At 40.7% G+C, this 18242-nt stretch overlaps 1 pseudogene across 1 annotated transcript; it reads right to left on the bottom strand.

Moving 5' to 3' along the window:
- Positions 1-14948: 14948 nt before the first annotated feature.
- On the bottom strand, positions 14949-17225 carry LOC111551120 (annotated as a pseudogene). The gene has a single exon (XR_002734277.3). The product of XR_002734277.3 is annotated as a 60 kDa heat shock protein, mitochondrial pseudogene (transcript).
- Between the last annotated feature and the right edge of the window lie 1017 nt (positions 17226-18242).

Raw genomic sequence — 18242 nt, 5'->3', positions numbered from 1 at the left:
TGGGAGGGTGTAATCACATACAATTATATAAAATATCTAACTCTGGCTTGTACTGTTTAATACTTAATGCATGCTAGCTGTTTATATTCATGCTTTGTGGATCTCTGCTATGATGATCATCATAATCCAAGACTCCATCAATGTGCACATTTCCCAGTGCCTACAAGGTATGAGCAGTGTCCTATTTATCTTTGTGTCTCCAGTACTTAGTATTATGTTGAATAGATGAATGAAAGGGATTTGCACAAGCAGATTTTTTAGAACAGTGAAACTATTGTGTATGACACTGTAATGGCAGATATATGACATTAAACATTTGTCAAAACCCATAGGACTATAAACATGGAGTGAGCACTAATATAATACTATGGACTTTAATAATATATCAATGTGGTTCTTCATTTGTGACAGATGGGCCGCTCTAATGCAAGAATGTTAATCCTAGGAGAAACTGGGAGAATGGAGGAGCAGGAGGGTATAAAAGAACTCTGTACTGCCTATTTTTTTTCATAAACTTAAAATTATTCTAAAAATAAATTCTAGTAATTAGGAAAAAAGTAGTTTAATGTAGCAGTTAAGAGGAGAGGATGCCATTACCTGTAAATCAGAGAAGTGGTGTGATTGGCCCAAAGTCATACAGCTGTATCTGGTCAAGGAGAGGATGCAAAGCTTCTTAGGGGTACACTTTCCCGTGTGTCGTATTCTCTGCCCTGTTTTTTCCTACATTAAGAAAGCTGCACAGTCAGTAAAAGAAGACTTTTTAATCTCCATTCAACTTTTTGTGAGGAATAAGGCAATCTCACCATTGACATTCTTCTTTGAGTACTTCGGAAAGTCAGTCTTAGGTGGAGTGGAGTTTATTAGGGACTGTATGAGAATACCCTTCACAAGACTAATTTAGAGTCTTTATGACTCAGTGGAGGCTGTCAATCCTAAGTTATTTGACATTTAATTCCTGCTGATGTAAATTTTATATGACAAATAGTTTCATTTAATTGTGTCACCTCTGGCTTATATACACCATAAAAGGTTTCACTTTTTAACAGCCAGCAACAAAAGAGCCCTGGCTGCGAGGGATAATGTCAGGAAATCTTGCAAGGGCATGGCTGGTTGGGGAGAAAAGATCTCTGGAGGGAGGCTGGGCTTAGGGCAGACCTATACTTGTACCTGTGCTTCTGCTAGAAGTGCCTGGGCTGTCATGGGTGCTACTTCCTCTTGGGACCTGGACATACATATTCTCTTTCCTGGTCCACACACTTGCCCCTCCTCTGACTCTTCCTTTCTGATCAATTTTCCACAAAGCACTTGCTTTGTGACATGCTTTGGCACACACTAATAACAATCATATTTTATGGAAATTCCCCAACTCTGTGTCTTGTTTCTTCATCTAAAATCACTCTTAAGGAGATGGCTTGACTGAATCTCATTAAATACTGAGAAAGTGCTGACTTGTATCTATGTATCATGAAAAAATTGATTCAGCACCTACTATATGCCAGGCTGTGTGGTAGATTCTCTGGAAAATGAGCACCATCTATTCCAAAGAAGCTTTCAGTTGACTAGGAAGCTCTGACATACATATATAAAGAGATATATATAAAGGCATATGGTGTGCAACATTTTATGATTTATTAGGGACTTTCATGTGTCCATTTTAACCATACTCTCTGGGTGAGTAGAGATATTATTTCATTGGTGAGGATTCTGAAGTTCATGATGTGACAGCTAGTTTTCCACCTCCAAGGTCTGGTGTGCTGTACTCATTGCACTTTGTGGCCCTGCATCTATACACACACTACAAAGTCCTCCAACAAAATACGAGCTCTTTCAAGATCTTAATAATACAAAATAAATGCTGCGCTTGTAGATACCATTGTTGACAATGCCTTCTTCATGATGTTGAGCATATTTTACTTTTTTTAATTATGAAGAAATCAATGTAAAGACTGGTAAATATCATTTTAGCCTTTGTGCTAGTATGCATGCTAATATCCTACTAACAAAATGCATATAGATTTTCTAGGTCATTCTATATATGTTAGACACTTCTCATTTTGAGTAGACTATTCCTTCATAGTACCAACCTTTGACTATTTGGTAGTTCTATTTTCTACGTGAAAGATGTGATACTTGGCCAATCTTTGGACTGACTCTCACTACCTGTGCCAGATACTTCGGACTTGCTCCAACTGATCCATTCTTCATTTTTCTATGCTGTTCTCTGTCTGGGGAGGATGTCCTCTCTGAATTCTATCAGCAGGCTCCTGTGGCCTCAGGAGGAGGCATCCCATTGGCTTTGACCCATGGGGAATCCCTGGCAGAGAATCAGAGGGCTGAAAGAGAGTGAGGTCAGCGTGTCGACTCCCAGACTCCATCTCCTTGAAGTCATTTTGGGCTGGCTCTGCTGCCCTTCTTATGGAGAACTTCCTTTTCTTCCTGCATCTTCTCCTTCTCCTTGTCCCTTCAAGTCTAAGGGCAGTAATAGCTATTTACCAAAACAAGAAAATCTGATGTACTAAGGAAACACATAATTTGAAAAGAATCTCTTTATTAGATTCTCCTTGAATTATTCTAATCTGAGTGTGACCCTTGTTTCCTACTGGGACCCAATTTTCTCTTGGGATCCTTAAAGAGTCCCTGTACCTTGGAAGGCCCATGTTCCATGCATGAACCTGGTTCATGGCTTATCCTCACCACTTTTAGGCATTTTTCAAAGTCAAAGTGAACACAGTGACCTAAGTAAGAAAACACAGGCAAAAAGTGTGTTAGAAAAAGTAAATGTGACGTAAATGATGAAGGAGGGGTGAACATGGGCAGAATCCACTAACAAGACGTCTTTCTGTTTCTCACCGAGTGACTTTAATTTTGAGATACACAGAATTATCCCCTAGGAACATCTATTTCTAAAACACTTATATATGTTTATTAGGGAAATAGAACAGTGCATGTGGAGGAGGCCTGAAATAAACTGGTGATTCACTACTTAATAGTTTTAGCATCTGTTGACCTCTCGGAGGCTCAGTAACCTCATCTATAAAATACGGATAACATTGCCACAGGCCCTTAATAAGTATCCCTATTTCATTATTTGGAGTTTAATGTATAGAAATGTATTTTCCAAAAATACGTAAATATATTCTTGGAACATTTTTCCTAGCCAAAAAAAGTGTTGAGGGGTACTTTGTTTTAGAGATAAGAGGAAGTATGGGCTAATTAATATTCACCCTGGAAATTAAGTTCATCCCAAATTATCCATCACTCAAGGTCAAACTATCCAAGGCTGAGACAGTCCCAGTTGATGTTAGCCTGCCATAAGAAACCTTTTGGATTAAGGATTTTGAAACTGGTAACACCACATTGTATCATTAAATGACTTTTTTGTTGTTGTTTGTTTTTTGAGACAGAGTCGGGCTCTGTCGCCAAGGCTGGAGTCTAGTGGCGTGATCTTGGCTCACTGCAACCTCTGCCTCCTAGGTTCAAGTGATCCTCCTGCCTCAGCCTCCCAAGCAGCTGAGATTACAGGCTTATGCCACCACACCTGGCTAATTTTTGTATTTTTAGTAGAGACGAGGTTTCACCATGTTGGTAAGGTCTCAAGCTCCTGATCTCAAATGATTTACCCACCTTGGCCTCCCAAAGTGCTGGGATTACAGGTGTGAGCCAGTGTGCCCAGCCTTGCATCATTAAATGAATCTCACCAAAATGTTTAGTAATTAGCTCAATATCTGCTATATTTTGTCTATGTTTTGTATGAGGTACTTCAGATGTAAAAATAAATAAGCTTTGGTCCTTACTTTCAAGGGGACTCCAGCTCAGTTAAGGAGAAAGGATAGGAGGTGGCAGGTTGTGTCTCATTTCCTTTGTCTCTCCAGTGTTAACGTAACTCCTAGTTCATTGCGGGTATCATCAAAGCTTGTTAAATTTGAATAAATTAATTACCAGTATGCCAGGCATAAGATGCAAAGGCACTAAGAATATTAGAAATTCAGGGGAGAGAGAGCTCATTCTGACCTTAAAGTTTCTCAGAGGTGGAGAAAATCTAGGCCTTAATAAATGTGTAGATTTGGGTGGGTACAGAGGGGAAGGGTCAGCCCTTCAGGGGATTGTCTGATTATTTGCTTAGTATGGAATCATGAAAATCAAATTATCAAGTAAAATGGTATAAATTTTAGTCGGAAATGATTTACAGACACAAATTTACATAGCAGTGATTTTACTAGGACTTGGCTTACACGTACAATCCGAAAGGCTATATCATTGTTTAAATCCTAACCAGCAGTATGTGAAAGCACTGCTTCACCATAACTGCCCTAACATAATGTGTTATCTTTTACAAATATTTATTCACCATAAATAGGATGGTGGCACCATATCTCAATTAAAAATACATTAGGTGGAAATTTTAGTTAACTGAGCAATGTCAGGGTCGAATAAACATAGACTACGATTACATTGAGGTAAGATGAGGTTGTAAGAAGGACTGCGGCTTGATAAAGAGGCATAGCAATAGGTTAAAAGAGAGCACCCCGGCTAATGCAGGCTGTATTGATGTGGCTGTTGGTGGTATAAATAGCAGGGGGTTAATAGGCTGTGGGACGTGAGTAAAGCTGGTGTGCAGGAATAGGCATGGTGAACAGAAACACATTTGTCATGAAGAAGGGAGGCTACCAGTTGGAGTAGTGAGTGAGAGGAAGGTGTGGGATGTGGCTTGTGGTGGCAGGAAAGGGTCACCATCGGCAAGGCAGATTAGGGACTGGGTGGGTAGAAGTCAGATGATTTACAGACACTTTCCTGATGTATCTGAAAATAATGTCAAGCATTGCAGGAAAACCCGATGTCACTTAGGGCAAATAAATGGCAGGAGGGCTCAAGGAAATGTCCTGAAATACTGGGGGAGAAATGGGACACGAGGGGAACATGGAATATTGGAGAGGAGGAAGTATGGTTTAGAGAAAGGCTACAAGAAGGAGTTTGTACTGGGCTCAACTTGTGTGGCTCTTAGGGAGCCAGTAGAGTTCCACGGCTAAGAACAGCACTGGTTTCTTCATTTATTAGTCATATTTCCCTTTCTGTGCTTCAGTTTTGTCACCTGCAAAATGGAATTCTTGTGGAGTTTAAATAAGATCTTACATTTAACAGGAGTAAAACGATGTTGGGCACTTATTAAGCATTAGCCACTTTTTTTTTTTTGGTAGTAGAGTTGTATTGTGGCTGGACGGGATGTTTTTCCATTTTTTGTTATTGTATTATTGTTGTTGGAAATGATGTCTGTATTTTGTTATTGTTATACCAAGAATGAGGCAGAAGTGTACAGGACTGTCCTCTAATCACTCCCAGTAATTGTAGGATACCCCCAGGGGTTGCTGGAAGAAGGCTTCAGCGCCCTATATGAGTATCTCATGAATTAGCATCCTCCTAATACTTCAAAGTTTTTGATACTAGAGTTATTTTATTTACAAAGTAACTCTCAAAAAATAAGCAAGGCAGGGCTGGGGGTAAATATTTAATGTTCACTGCAGAGTCTTTCTTACTGGGAGAGAGGAGAAAAGTCTGGACTGACTTTTTGAACTTAGCCGAAATACGACTCTTTCTGGTAGGCAGCTGGGGAAACCAGCCTGACTTCTGCCTTTCATGAGACCCAGGGGTCCCTAAGTGCCCATTCATAGTCTTGGCTTAATCTTAGTTTTCTGCTCCTTTATGTTGGGGTTTATGTGGGTGTCATCTGTTTTGATAGGCTTTGCTCCATAAGGTGAGCTTATGAGCTTTGCAAAAATCTCAGCCTCCGTTTTTAGTACCCTTTGGCTCTTTTGTTTGACATTTTTGTTTATCTGTTTGGTCATGTGATCTTTCTTTTCTTCTTGGTATGGCCTGATGAAAACAAATAAACATTTCCTGACAAATTTAAGCCCAGAGTTTATAGCTTCGGCTATGTTTCTGACTACTTTATATTTGTCTAAAGTCAAAGCTGTGTGAGAGCTCTGTTTCGTGTGAGGATTTGGACAAAGGCTGGAAGCCTTTTCCTTTCATGTGCCCAGAGATAGAAGGGCCAAAAGAACCAGTGCCCAAACTCATGGATGCATTTCAATAGGGGGATGGAGCAGTGCTTCCCAACCCTGGGTTTTGGATAAAAGACCCTTCCAACTTAGATGAAAATAAGTTGCAAAATACATCAAGCAGTTATTTGGCTATGAACACCTTAGTCATGGATTAGTTTATAACATTCACTTCATTGTAAGTATTTTATCAGGACAAGCCACTTCTGACAAAGGGACAGAAGCCAGGAGAGGTCCAGGAACTGCCTAGGAAGGAAGGGTATGTCCTGCCCAAAGAAAGTGCATGCAACACAGTCTGTGCTTGTTTCTGTTGGAGGTGGTGGTGGTCTGGTTGAGGGAAGAAAATATAAAAGGATAAAGGGAGTTTAGAAAAGCATTGCAGATCCTGATTGACAATCTTAATCTCACAGTGTTATCTTGGGTTTGCCCTGGACATACACAAATCCATATAAGAGGCTGATGTGGTTTAGCTGTGTCCCCACCCAAATCTCATCTTAAATTGTAGTTCCCAGAATCCTCACATGTCATGGGAGGGACCAGATCAGAGGTAATTTAATCATGGGGTTGGTTACTCTCACGCTGTTCTTGTGATAGTGAGTTCTCATGGGATCTGATGGTTTTATAAGGGGCTTTTCGCCCTTTTGCTCAGCACTTCTCCTTGCTGCCACTATGTGAAGAAGGACATGTTTGCTTCCCCTTTGGCCATGATTGTAAGTTTCCTGAGGTTTCCCCAGCCATGCAGAACTGAGTCAATTAAACCTCTTTCCTTTATAAATTATCCAGTCTTGGGTATTTATTCATAATAGCATGAGAATGGACTAATACAGAGGCCCTACAAAACCTTCAATCAATCATCTCGTGTGATTAGGAAGAAACCTGGTGGGAAAGAGGCAGATCTAGGATTACCTATGAATGTTCCTTTCATTACTACCCCATCTGAGGGAAGGTGGTTCCGCTTCATGAAACAACTTAGGTAGGATTGCATGACACGATGATTCTTTCTTTCCCAGAACAATGATTCCCTTCTTATCTTTTCATCACTCAGTGAGTTGCCACACGTGTTGGTTCACGAATCGTTGTTTTGTGATCTCAGTGGGTCTAGGGATGGGGCAGAAAGTGTTAGAGGCATAACCAATTGCATATCCACAGAAAAGAATATGTATCATCTATATAATTACTTTTTAAATATCCACTCCAACTAGACTTACAGTCTGCAAGCACACTTTATTCACCCTGATCCCAAGGCATTTTTCCAGTTTCTCTATCCAGTCTTAGAAATCCAGTTCACATTCTGTCTCCTCTACTGATTCTTCCTGTAAATGTATAACCTGATGCTCCTTCAGCCCTAAATGCCTTTTTCTGAATGTGTTCCAACTTGTTGATTTTCTTCTTGAAGTGTGATGCTCAATTTTGATACAATACAGTGGGCCTTTTGTATCTAAGGATTTCACATCCATGGATTCAACTAATCGTGCATCCAAAATATTCAGGAAAAAACCAATAAGAATAATTCAGGAATAAAAACAATATATTATAACAAATATTTACATAGCGCTTACATTGTATTATGCATTATAAGTAATCTAGCAATGATTTAAAGCATATGGGAGCATGTGCATATGTTATATACAAATACGATGTCCTTTTATATAAGAGGATTGAGCATCCTTGGATTTTGGTATCTGTAAGGGTCCTAGAACTAACCTCCTACAGATACCAAGAGACAACTCTACATCATATGTGGTCAAATAAATGTTAGCTAAAAATAAAACAGAAAAATTATTTCCCAATTTTCAATATCATGTTTCCATTGGTGCCATTGAAGGTGACAGACATATTCCACAATGAGCTCTTTGCCCCCTAAAATTTCTGCTCAGTCATATTCATACTTCAGCTTCTTTGTGCAATTGGCTATTTAGATTCAAGTGTAGGATTTATATTTATCTTCAGAGAAATGACATCATATAAGATTCGGTTCATCACCCTAGCCTGTTGAGATCCATTTGAAACTGGATTATAAAAAATTAATTTCCTTTTCTGCCTAATGTTATCCTTGCATTTGATGAAAGTGGCTAGGAACTTTGTAAAAATGTGGGAAAATACTTGGTTGAAGACATACTCCAGTTCAGGAGAGCTGTGCTGATGCCAGTAGGTGCTGCTACCAAACCTCATTCAGATCCACAGCAGCCAGAGGAACTCCATTTCTCTAAATAATTATTATATTTTATTATAATTATTATATTCCCAATAGTTAATGTTGCCTGAGCCATTAATATATACCTGGCACTATGCTGAGTATATTCTATGCATTATCTCATTTATCTGCACAGGAATTCTATGTGCTGCTTAGTATTATTGCCCCATTTTATAAATGTGGAATCTTAGAGTGTTCAAGTTACTTGTCCCAGCTCACCAGGATGTGTCACAGCTTGAACGTAGGTCATTCTGATGATAAAACCTGTGATCTTCACAAGCCTTCCACTTTGGGTTGTAAAGTCCAATGGCCGATTGGGTGTAAAATCCAAAAGTTGTGGGTCACGACTGATTCTAAATTTATTTCCTCATCTAACAAAGATGCCTCACAGATGACTGATGGAAGGCATCCAGTGCTGCTTAGCATGTATGTATTGAATGAATGAGTAAGTTAATGAATAAATAGGTATCATACCACATTCTTTTTCTTCCTTAAAGTATACAAACATCTGGGGACTTTTCTTTCAAGGTGAGACAGCTGGTAATGTGCACTCATCTGGAGTACTGGCAAACACAATCCAGTGGATGTCATGAAGGTTTCAGAAAGTGTCTCCTTCTTGGAACCTTTCCTCAAGTTAATGCTAATAGATTTCATGTAGACTAAGGAAAACACTATCAGTCTTCTTTTTGGATATGTTTTTCTCTGTAGTTTGATCTTTTCTTTTTAATCAAGTCAAAAGTATTTTAGATATTTGGGGGTCTTTGTTTCTTTTCTAAAAGTAAAATCAGTGAAGTTAATAGGGTAAAATAGGGTACGTCTATTGAATGAAAGGAATCTAATTAAGAGGCTATTTTTCCCCCAGCTTATTACCTCCTCTAGTTTGGCTCTTTCTGTGTATTTAACTTAAAAACATTTAAAGTTAGCATATGACAGATTTGACATCTAAGATGTTGAAGGGTGACGTTGGAATATGGCCTGCCTAGATTTTTATTGTCACTCTGTTATTGGCTGCCAGGTTAAGCCTTATTTCTTCTCATATCGTTTGCATGGAGATATAGTTATTGCCTGTGCCACTCGTGTAATCAAGGCCTCCCAATGTTTTGTGTTTCCAAGGGTTCTAGGAAAATGATGGCTCCTCTCCCGTCTTAAACTCCAACTCTCTAGCTTAACTTTCATCTCAGTTAAAGTACAAATTCCTTGGCAGGGTTTTGCTAAGTTATTTACACCTTACTCTGTCTGAAACTCTGATTAAGGGAAATAAATAGAATCACATGAGAGACACCAAAACTGGGCAAGTGTCAGGGGGTGGGGGTGCAGAATTTGAAATCTTCAGGCACAGAAGACAAACTCACTCACCTTGCAATGTTGAGCAGGGTGAATATTTCATCAGGGATATTAGGAATGCTCATGTAGGGCCCGTACTAGGAGAACCATCATGCTCTTCTCTGATGGGGAACAGTGGCTCCTTGAATTACTTTCCTATTGCCTTGTCACAGATGACTGCAACTTAGTGGTTTAAAACAACATCCACTTGTTATTCCACCGTTCTGTAGGTCAGAAGTCCTGCTGGGCTTGGCTGGGTTCTTTACTCAAGGTCTCATGGGGGATCAAAGTCAAGTTGTTGGCTGGGCTGGGATTTTATCTGGAGGACCTGTGAAGAGTCCCCGTCCAAGTTGCCTCGGGTTGCTGAGAGTCAGTCCCTTCCAGTTGTAGGCCTGAAGCCCCTGTTTCCTTGCTAGCTGTCATCTGGGGTTGCCTTTGGCTCTTTGGGTCTTGTGCACATTCCTTCTCATGTGGCTCCTTCCATCCTCAAAGTGGTAATAGTGCATTGAGTCCTTCTCATGTTTCAGATCTCTCTGACTCCCCTTTATGTCTTTCTCTTCTTTCAGCAGCTGAAGAAAACTTTATTCTTTTAAAGGCTAATATGATTAGGCTAGCTGTATCCAGCAAAATGTTAAAATTTTAGTGTCAACTGAATTGGGAATTTAATTACAACTGCAAAATCTGTTCACAGCAGTGCCTAGGTTACTGTTTGATGGAATAATCGGGGAACAGGAATTTTGGGGAGGTCATCTTTAGAAATTTGCCCACCACCCTCCTCTTAGTCACTTTTTGGTCCAACAAACAACATTCTAACCTCTACCTTGTGCCTGCATCCACTAAGGAAACGAAGAATTAATTGAACAGCTGCTTATAGAGCTCTAGAATCTAGTCAACTGTGTGTCTCATAGTTTTCTTGACAGTTCACTTTGTGAACAATCAGTTCATAGTCCATTTAGTTTTCTCTTTTAAAACAGCTACAGAACACCTTGATTTATCCTGTGTGATTCAGTGCCTGGGGCCCATCCTGTTGACTTGGATTGGAGTCGTGTATGGAGGAAGCTGGAGATGCTTCATGGTGTGTTTGAGAGACTCCCATGCATCTCTGATTTGCATCTGGTACTGCTCAATCCCTCCCTGGCGAGTATTTGACAACTGGCAGTTAAGACTCTTTTCTTGAATTTCCAGCTTCCACCACCCCATAAAGAAAGCCTTTTCACTACAGTCAGATGCAGCCATTACAATAATCTTAGTCAAATTGAGCCTAAATCTGCTTTCCATTAGTCTCAGTTGTGGCACTATATAGAATAGGTGATTCTAACAGCTCTTTTTTCTTATTATTCTGTTTTCTGTTTTGCTATTTTTTTTTCTTTGCCAGACTGTAGCATGTTTCAGTCAGCTGAGTTTCAGATCATGACCTCTCTCTCAAACAAGCAAAAGAAAAAAAAAAAAAAAAAAAAAAACGCTGCCCCTTCTTAAACATTTTCTTCCTTCACATATGCCTTTGCCATTTTTAAATGCATATTTCTGATGGAGAGCTCTGCAGCGTATGTGTTGTGGTAACACAGTGGATGCAGATCATAAACACCGGGAAACCTCAGTGCCCTGGAAAGAACATATTCAGCAGAGTTGAGTGGGATTTCTGTTCACCTTTCAAAATTAGAGCATGCTGTGGTGTGAGGGGAGGTTGTGAGGAATTCACGTAGATGATATGACCAGTGTGGGCCTCACAACACTCCCACATCTGCCCATGCAGAGGCAATCTCCGATGGCAGGAAACCAGGGATCCTCACAGGGAACAAGCATAAACCTCCATGTTTGTGTAGAATGGGGTGAATGGCTAATTATGAACCAGAGGCTGAGGTGATCTAGGAAATTTCAGTGCCTATTTACATCACAAGCATGCCTTGAAATAGATGTATATATAGCATTTTGTGTATTTGAAACTGATGGTAGTTACAGTGCATGGCATGCATTTCAGACATATTCAGGACTGCAGGGGAGGGCAAATACATAATCCAATGACAATACACAATATTCATGCAGTCGTCAGCTGTTATCACTCTGAGCTTTGAGGTGTGAATAAAATTGTCTTAGCCCCACATTGAACATCTGGTAGGAAATTTTATGTCTCCCCCAAAATTTGTGTGATTCCCTGGGGCTTCCCCTCTTATGGGTACTTTGGATTAGTGCCTGTCTCTCATTCAATCTCATTTCCCCCGACTGTTCCCTTCCCTCTGCTCTGTGCTTATCTGGTTGGAGAAATTGGCACTTTCTCCTTATTTTCCCTCAAACTACTTACAGAAAGCATTTAAAAATGTAGCAGGTTTTATGGGAGGATTGGGGAGGAGACAAACTGATTTATAGCAACATTAATAATTCTAATTGGGATATTAGCTATCCCTGTTCTTACATGTCCTTCAGTTACTCAGTCACTGAGTATTTATTACTGGCTACTTTCCTGTAGCACCAACCTCCTGCCTTATTTCTTTGCTGTATCACCTTTTTCTTTCCATCTCCCCTTCTTTCTTCTTCCCAAGTTCCTCCAATTCCTGTTCATTTGTCATGTAAAACTATTTATCAGTTTGCTCCAAAGTCATCTTCTAAACCATGACCCCAACTACTACACTCAGAGGAGCTTCCCTAAGCACAATTCTGACACTATATAGAATAAACCTAAACGTGGACAATTCTCTTATGGCAATTCTTCAAATAAAACTTTTTTTTTAACCCACTGTACATTATTTATTTTCTGAAGGGAATTTATTGTAAAACTGTGTGGCTAAATGGTTGTATATTGGTCTCCCCCATAGGCTGTGAGTTCTTCTAGGGCTGAAAGCTTCTGCATCATTATCTTTGCATGTGCAGCCTCTCACAGCTCCTCAGCACAAAAGCAATGCTCAGAATATATTAAAAGTGACTTGGCCAGTGTTCTGTTTCTTGATTTGCATTGTGGTTATGTGGGTGTTCTCAGTTTGTGATAATCAATTGACATCTCATATGTTGAATGGTGATATCGGGATATAGCACGCCTAGAGTACACAAAGCACTTGTGATTTGTGTATTTTCTGTGAATGTGTTCTATGTCAATAGATATGCTTTTTAAGAAATACACAAGATGACAATTATTGACAAGCTAGGATCATGGACTCCTAGTGAGGAGCTTCCTCCAATACTGAGCTGATTCTCTGAAAACTCGGCTGCCTTCTCTAGAAACGTTTGGCTCCGTATGAAACAAGTAAAGTTTGTGTTGCCTCCCTATGACTCTCCCCCTTTTCACTGCCTGAGTCTGCCCTTCAGAGCCCTAGGACCTGGTACATTCTTTGCTACCAGAGACTTTGCTCACATCCTTGAACAGAGTGGTACTCATTTGATTGCTTTTCTTAAGAGCATTATTATCTATTATTATTAATTATGTGGGTAGGGGTTCACTCCACCACTCCCCCAAGTTACAGGAGGACAGGTTTACAGTCTCTGGTCAGGGGTATTGGGTGATGGAACAGGATGCCACTTCCAGAGGTTCTGTCTGCTCTACCTCAGACAGGGGTTTTTAGTCTTGGCTGCACTTAAATCACCTGGGGAGCTTATTCAGCTACTGAGCCTAGTTCCCTATCCACCTACCCCAACAGAGTCTGTTGTAATTGTTCTGAGTATACCAGTTTCAAAAGTTCCCAGAGGATTCTAATGTACTGCCATGGTGGACAGTCATTGATCCTAATTTAATCCCCTGGTGGGAGCTGCTGAATAAAGATCTCAGCTAGAATAGGAAATAAGAGGCTGAGAAGCATCCTGATTTTTAGCTCTACTTGGAATGAATTCTCCTCCTGAGCATGTTAGAGAATCAGATATTGTTGCTATATCATGTAATAATGGGCAAATGATTCCCACAACTCTTGTTGAATCCTCACCCATAGACCAAGTTCAGTTGAGTAGTTTAGAACAGAGAAGGTCTCTTTAGTTGTATAAACAGGTCCTCTCGAGTTCTTTTGCCACTTTTATCCAGAGGACAGCAGAAGAGTTAGGAGCTATGCAGTCATGACTATGTGGTATCTGTCCATATATGATTGTCCCCGCTTACCTGGTGGGAGGACAGTGCCCAGAGTTGGTGGGGCTTCAAACCCAGAGTCCAAACAGAGATCGGGGAGCACCACCATTTTAGAGGGGAACTGACTGACTAGAAAGGGGAACTGCACAGAAGCTGTGGACTCAGCAGGTGAGACAGGTGGGGGCAGGTGAGAATACCTCACAAGAGAATACCTATCCAGGATGTACCCGACACTTTAAGCCAGGCATCCACATAGAACCTCAAGGGCTGGGCTGACATTCCACATCTGACGGTAGGGCTTTGACTTGACTCTAAGCCCCATCAGATCCTGCTGCCGCTGCTGCTGCTAAGCACACTGTGTCTGACAGAACTGGCCTGCAAACAAGGCCAGGGCCAGGCCTGCTGCTGAGGGGCACCAGTGGGACCAACAATAGGAGCTGGAGAAGGCACCAAAAGGTGACAAAAGTGAGGCTGTGGAGTGCAGATACAGCCTAGAATTTCATCAGCTCTCAGGCCTGGACTAAGGTGATGCCTTTCTTCCTTCTTTTATCTGTTGTCTAGTTATTAAGTGGTTCACCTGTCACCTAGAGGCTGGACTGCTTTTTGGTCAGTGATGCCTGTTTTTGGTGTTGCAAATGTAATTTCTCACATACATGGCACATACATGGCAGCTGTCAAAATTCATTAACCAAACATCATGCCAGCAGTGGTTATTGAAGACTTATCAGGAAAGATCGAAAGGCTTGTCTGTGGATTTCTGGGATAGGTTTTAAGGCTTATCACTAGCCTACCACTTAAAACCTTCACTCGGCTGTCCACCTGCCACTCTGCCCCTCATGGCTCCTGGTAGTCCCTGTGGACTTTCTCTTTGCTCGTCCCTCATCCCCACCCCCAAATTCTTATTCATGATTTGGACGAGCTACACTTTTCCTTCTAAGGCCAGGTTGGGAGCAACTCTTTCAATTCCATATTTTCCCAGGAATTGTTTTTCTCTTCTAGTTGTTCCTTGCATAGACCGCTTGTAGCTTTCTCCTGGCACTGATTATAAACTGTTTTGAGGCCAACATTTAAGGAGTGTTGACAATGTTACTAATGTAACTATTAGTACAATTAGTATTATGTTACTAAGTTACATTGCGTTGGGCTATTGACTACCTATTAATCTCATTTAATCCCCTCAACAATTCTATCCAGTGGGTACTGTTATTAGCCTTATTTTACAGCTGAGAAAACTGAGTTTCAGATATTAAGTGGGCACAGATATGGTGTATAAACCCAGATACTCTCTACTTGTCTACCCTCTGGCCTAGGAGGTCATAGAATGCAGGAATGTGTCTTTTTTTTTTTTTTTTTTTTTTTTTTTAACTTCAAACAAATTTTTATTACACAAAGGTTGTCACATAATTGGATATTTCTCTTTGTACACAATTATTCTCTCTCCCCACAGAAAGGCTGCTTAACTTCTCATCTGGTGGTGGCAAGCACTAAAATCCTGATTTTAACAGAATAGTAGTAAAAATGCCTCAGTGATTTAAGTTGAAAGCAGTACATTGGTACATGGCTCTTGTACCCATTATCAGGAATGTACAAATGTTCTTTATTCAAAAATACAAAATAAATTATCTGTAGGCATGGACAATGACAGCAGTAAACCATTATATATTTTGTCAACTGAAACCAGTAACTGATGGTTATAGTGATTTTCAGCCAGCCTTTTTCTTCATTTTCTCCAACTGACTTCTCTGAAGTTATTGGTGAGGAACACTGCCTTGGGCTTCCTGTCACAGTTCATTAATAAAGGTAAAGCACTACTAGTCTTGGAGTTAGAACATGCCACCTCCCATACCACCTCCCATTCCACCCATTGCACCCATTGCAGGGTCCTTCTCTTCTTTAGGAATTTCTGTGACAACAACTTCTGCTGTAGTTAACAGAGAGGCCACACCAGCAGCATCCAATAAAGCAGTTCTCACAACCTTTGTTGGGTCAATAATTCCTTTGTCCACCATATTCACAAAATCTCCAGCCATAGCATCATAACCAAGTTCTGAGGAACTTTGCATAATTTTCTCAACTATCAAAGATCCTTCAACACCTGCATTCTTAGCAATGGTCATTGCTGGAATTTTGAGTGTTCTTTTAATAATTTCTATACCAATTTTTTGATCTTCATTAGCTGGAGTCAATGAGTCCAAGGCTGGAATGCATCGAAGCAGGGCACAACCCCCTCCCAAAACAATGCCTTCTTCAACAGCAGCTCTTGTAGCATTAAGGGCATCTGTAACTCTGTCTTTCTTTTCATTCACTTCAACATCACTTGTCCCACCAACCTTCAGCACAGCTACTCCATCTGAAAGTTTTGCCAGCTGTTCATTCAGTTTTTCCTTTTCATATTCACTAGTTGTGACATCTAACTGCTCAATGATTTCTTGAATACATTTTTCAATTTTAGCCTTGTCACCTTTTCCTTTTAAGAGCATGGCATCGTCTTTGGTCACAATGACCTCTCCAACTTTTCCTAAGTCATGAGGCTGAACATCTTCAACATTTAGGGTCAACCCCTCTTCTCCAAACACTGCACCACCAGTAGCAATAGCCATATCTTTAAGCTGGTTCTTTCTATTGTCACCAAACCCTGGAGCCTTGACTGCCACAACCTGAAGACCAACCTTTAGCCTATTCAAGACGAGTGTACTTAGAGCTTCTCCATCAACGTCTTCAGCGATTATGACCAAAGGCTTACGGTGAGCATTGGCAATTTCAAGAGCCGGTACAATGGACTGGACACTAGAAATTTTCTTTTCACTCAGCAGAACATAGGCATCCTGGAATTCACATTTCTGCCCTTTTGATGTATTAATAAAGTATGGAGAAATATAGCCTCGATCAAATTTCATGCCTTCGATAATTTCTAATTCATCATTCAGTGTTTTTCCGTCCTTTACTGTGATGACACCCTTTCTTCCAACCTTTTTCATTGCATCAGAGATGATATTGCCAATTTCTTTGTCTCCATTTGCAGAAATCGTAGCAACCTGTGCAATTTCTTCAGGGGTGGTCACAGGTTTAGACTGCTTTTTAAGTTCAGCAATTACAGCATCAACAGCTAACATCACACCTCTCCTGATTTCCACGGGATTAGCACCTTTGCTAATCTTCTCGAAGCCTTCCTTGGCTATAGAGCGTGCCAGTACAGTAGCAGTGGTAGTGCCATCCCCAGCCTCTTCATTTGTGTTATTGGCAACATCTTGTACAAGTTTAGCTCCAATGTTTTTATATTTATCCTTTAAGTCAATTGACTTTGCAACAGTCACACCATCTTTTGTTACTTTGGGACTTCCCCAGCTCTGCTCAATAATCACTGTTCTTCCCTTTGGCCCCATTGTAACGGCCACAGCATCGGCTAAAAGGTCTACACCTTGAAGCATTAAGGCTCGGGCATCTGCACCAAATTTTACATCTTTGGCATAAGCCCGAGTGAGGTGAGGAGCCAGTACCCTGGACACCGGTCTTATCTGGCGAAAGACTGTGGGTAACCGAAGCATTTCTGCGGGGCGGCGGCGGGGCGTGCGGGCAGCGAGACAAGTCGTCGGCGGCGAGTGAGGGACAGAGTGCCAGGAATGTGTCTTTTGAATGAGATTCACGAATATCTTTTTGTATTTACTGTTTACCTCTTACTCTTCTTTCCACCTGGCACTATGACTCTCTTCCTGAATATCCATATGTTTGTTGAATTGTTTTCTTTGACTTATGTAAATAGAAAACCTGTAGACTTAGGAAAATGCACGAATCAATGGCTCCCATGAAAACATTTGCTTGTTCCAGTTGAAAATGTACCTTTTTTGATCATGGTACATTTTAGGTACAGTACGTTTTAGGGATGCCTCTAGAGTGTATATGAACAAGCCAATGTTTTTGTGGGATTCTTAAATATATAAACAATTTGAGTCACCCCATATCAGCATGTTGGCTCCATCTGGCAACCCAGTCTTATGCAATCCACTGAAGGAAAACCAAACAAGACAGTGGAAGTGATGGGCTCCAAGTTGGAACAGGAGTCCACTCGGGAGCTAGTTGGGCTCGGGGCGCCCCACCTAGCTGTCCAGATCTGGCCCTCTCAGAGGGAGGTCTTAGAAAATATTTTAATGATGGGCCCTGAGTTGGGGGCCCAGGCAGGATCCTATTGGCCTGGGTGTAAAGTGTGGTGTGGACTAGAAATATGTGATAGGCAAGTAATGGTTAATAATTGTGAGAGAAGACTTTACAGGCATATGTCAAACTCTGTATTCAGTAGGCACTTAAATACCAAACTGTATTCAAGTAGGTGCTTAATAAAGACCAAAGTATCTGAGTGTCATACAAATTACTGTTGAGCGCTAAGTTTATAATCAATTTCTTGCTTTTTCACTTACAAGATCTGTGATTGGACAAACAACGAAGTTTTCTGAACCTGTTTGCTCATGTCTGTAATGGACAGTGAGAGCTCCCCGACAGGGCCATGTGCAAAAGTGCTGTTATGATTATAACATCCTGCATTTATTAAATTCTTGTTGGGCATCAAGCACTGTTCTAAATGCCTTGTATAGATTATCTCTTTTATCCATCACAATAACATTCTGAGATGGGTTCT

The sequence above is a fragment of the Piliocolobus tephrosceles genome, chromosome 15 (assembly GCF_002776525.5).
Source record: "Piliocolobus tephrosceles isolate RC106 chromosome 15, ASM277652v3, whole genome shotgun sequence".
Classification (NCBI taxonomy): domain Eukaryota; kingdom Metazoa; phylum Chordata; class Mammalia; order Primates; family Cercopithecidae; genus Piliocolobus; species Piliocolobus tephrosceles.
The sequence above is the reverse complement of the archived record's forward strand: the minus strand, read 5'-3'. Positions and strand labels throughout refer to the sequence as shown.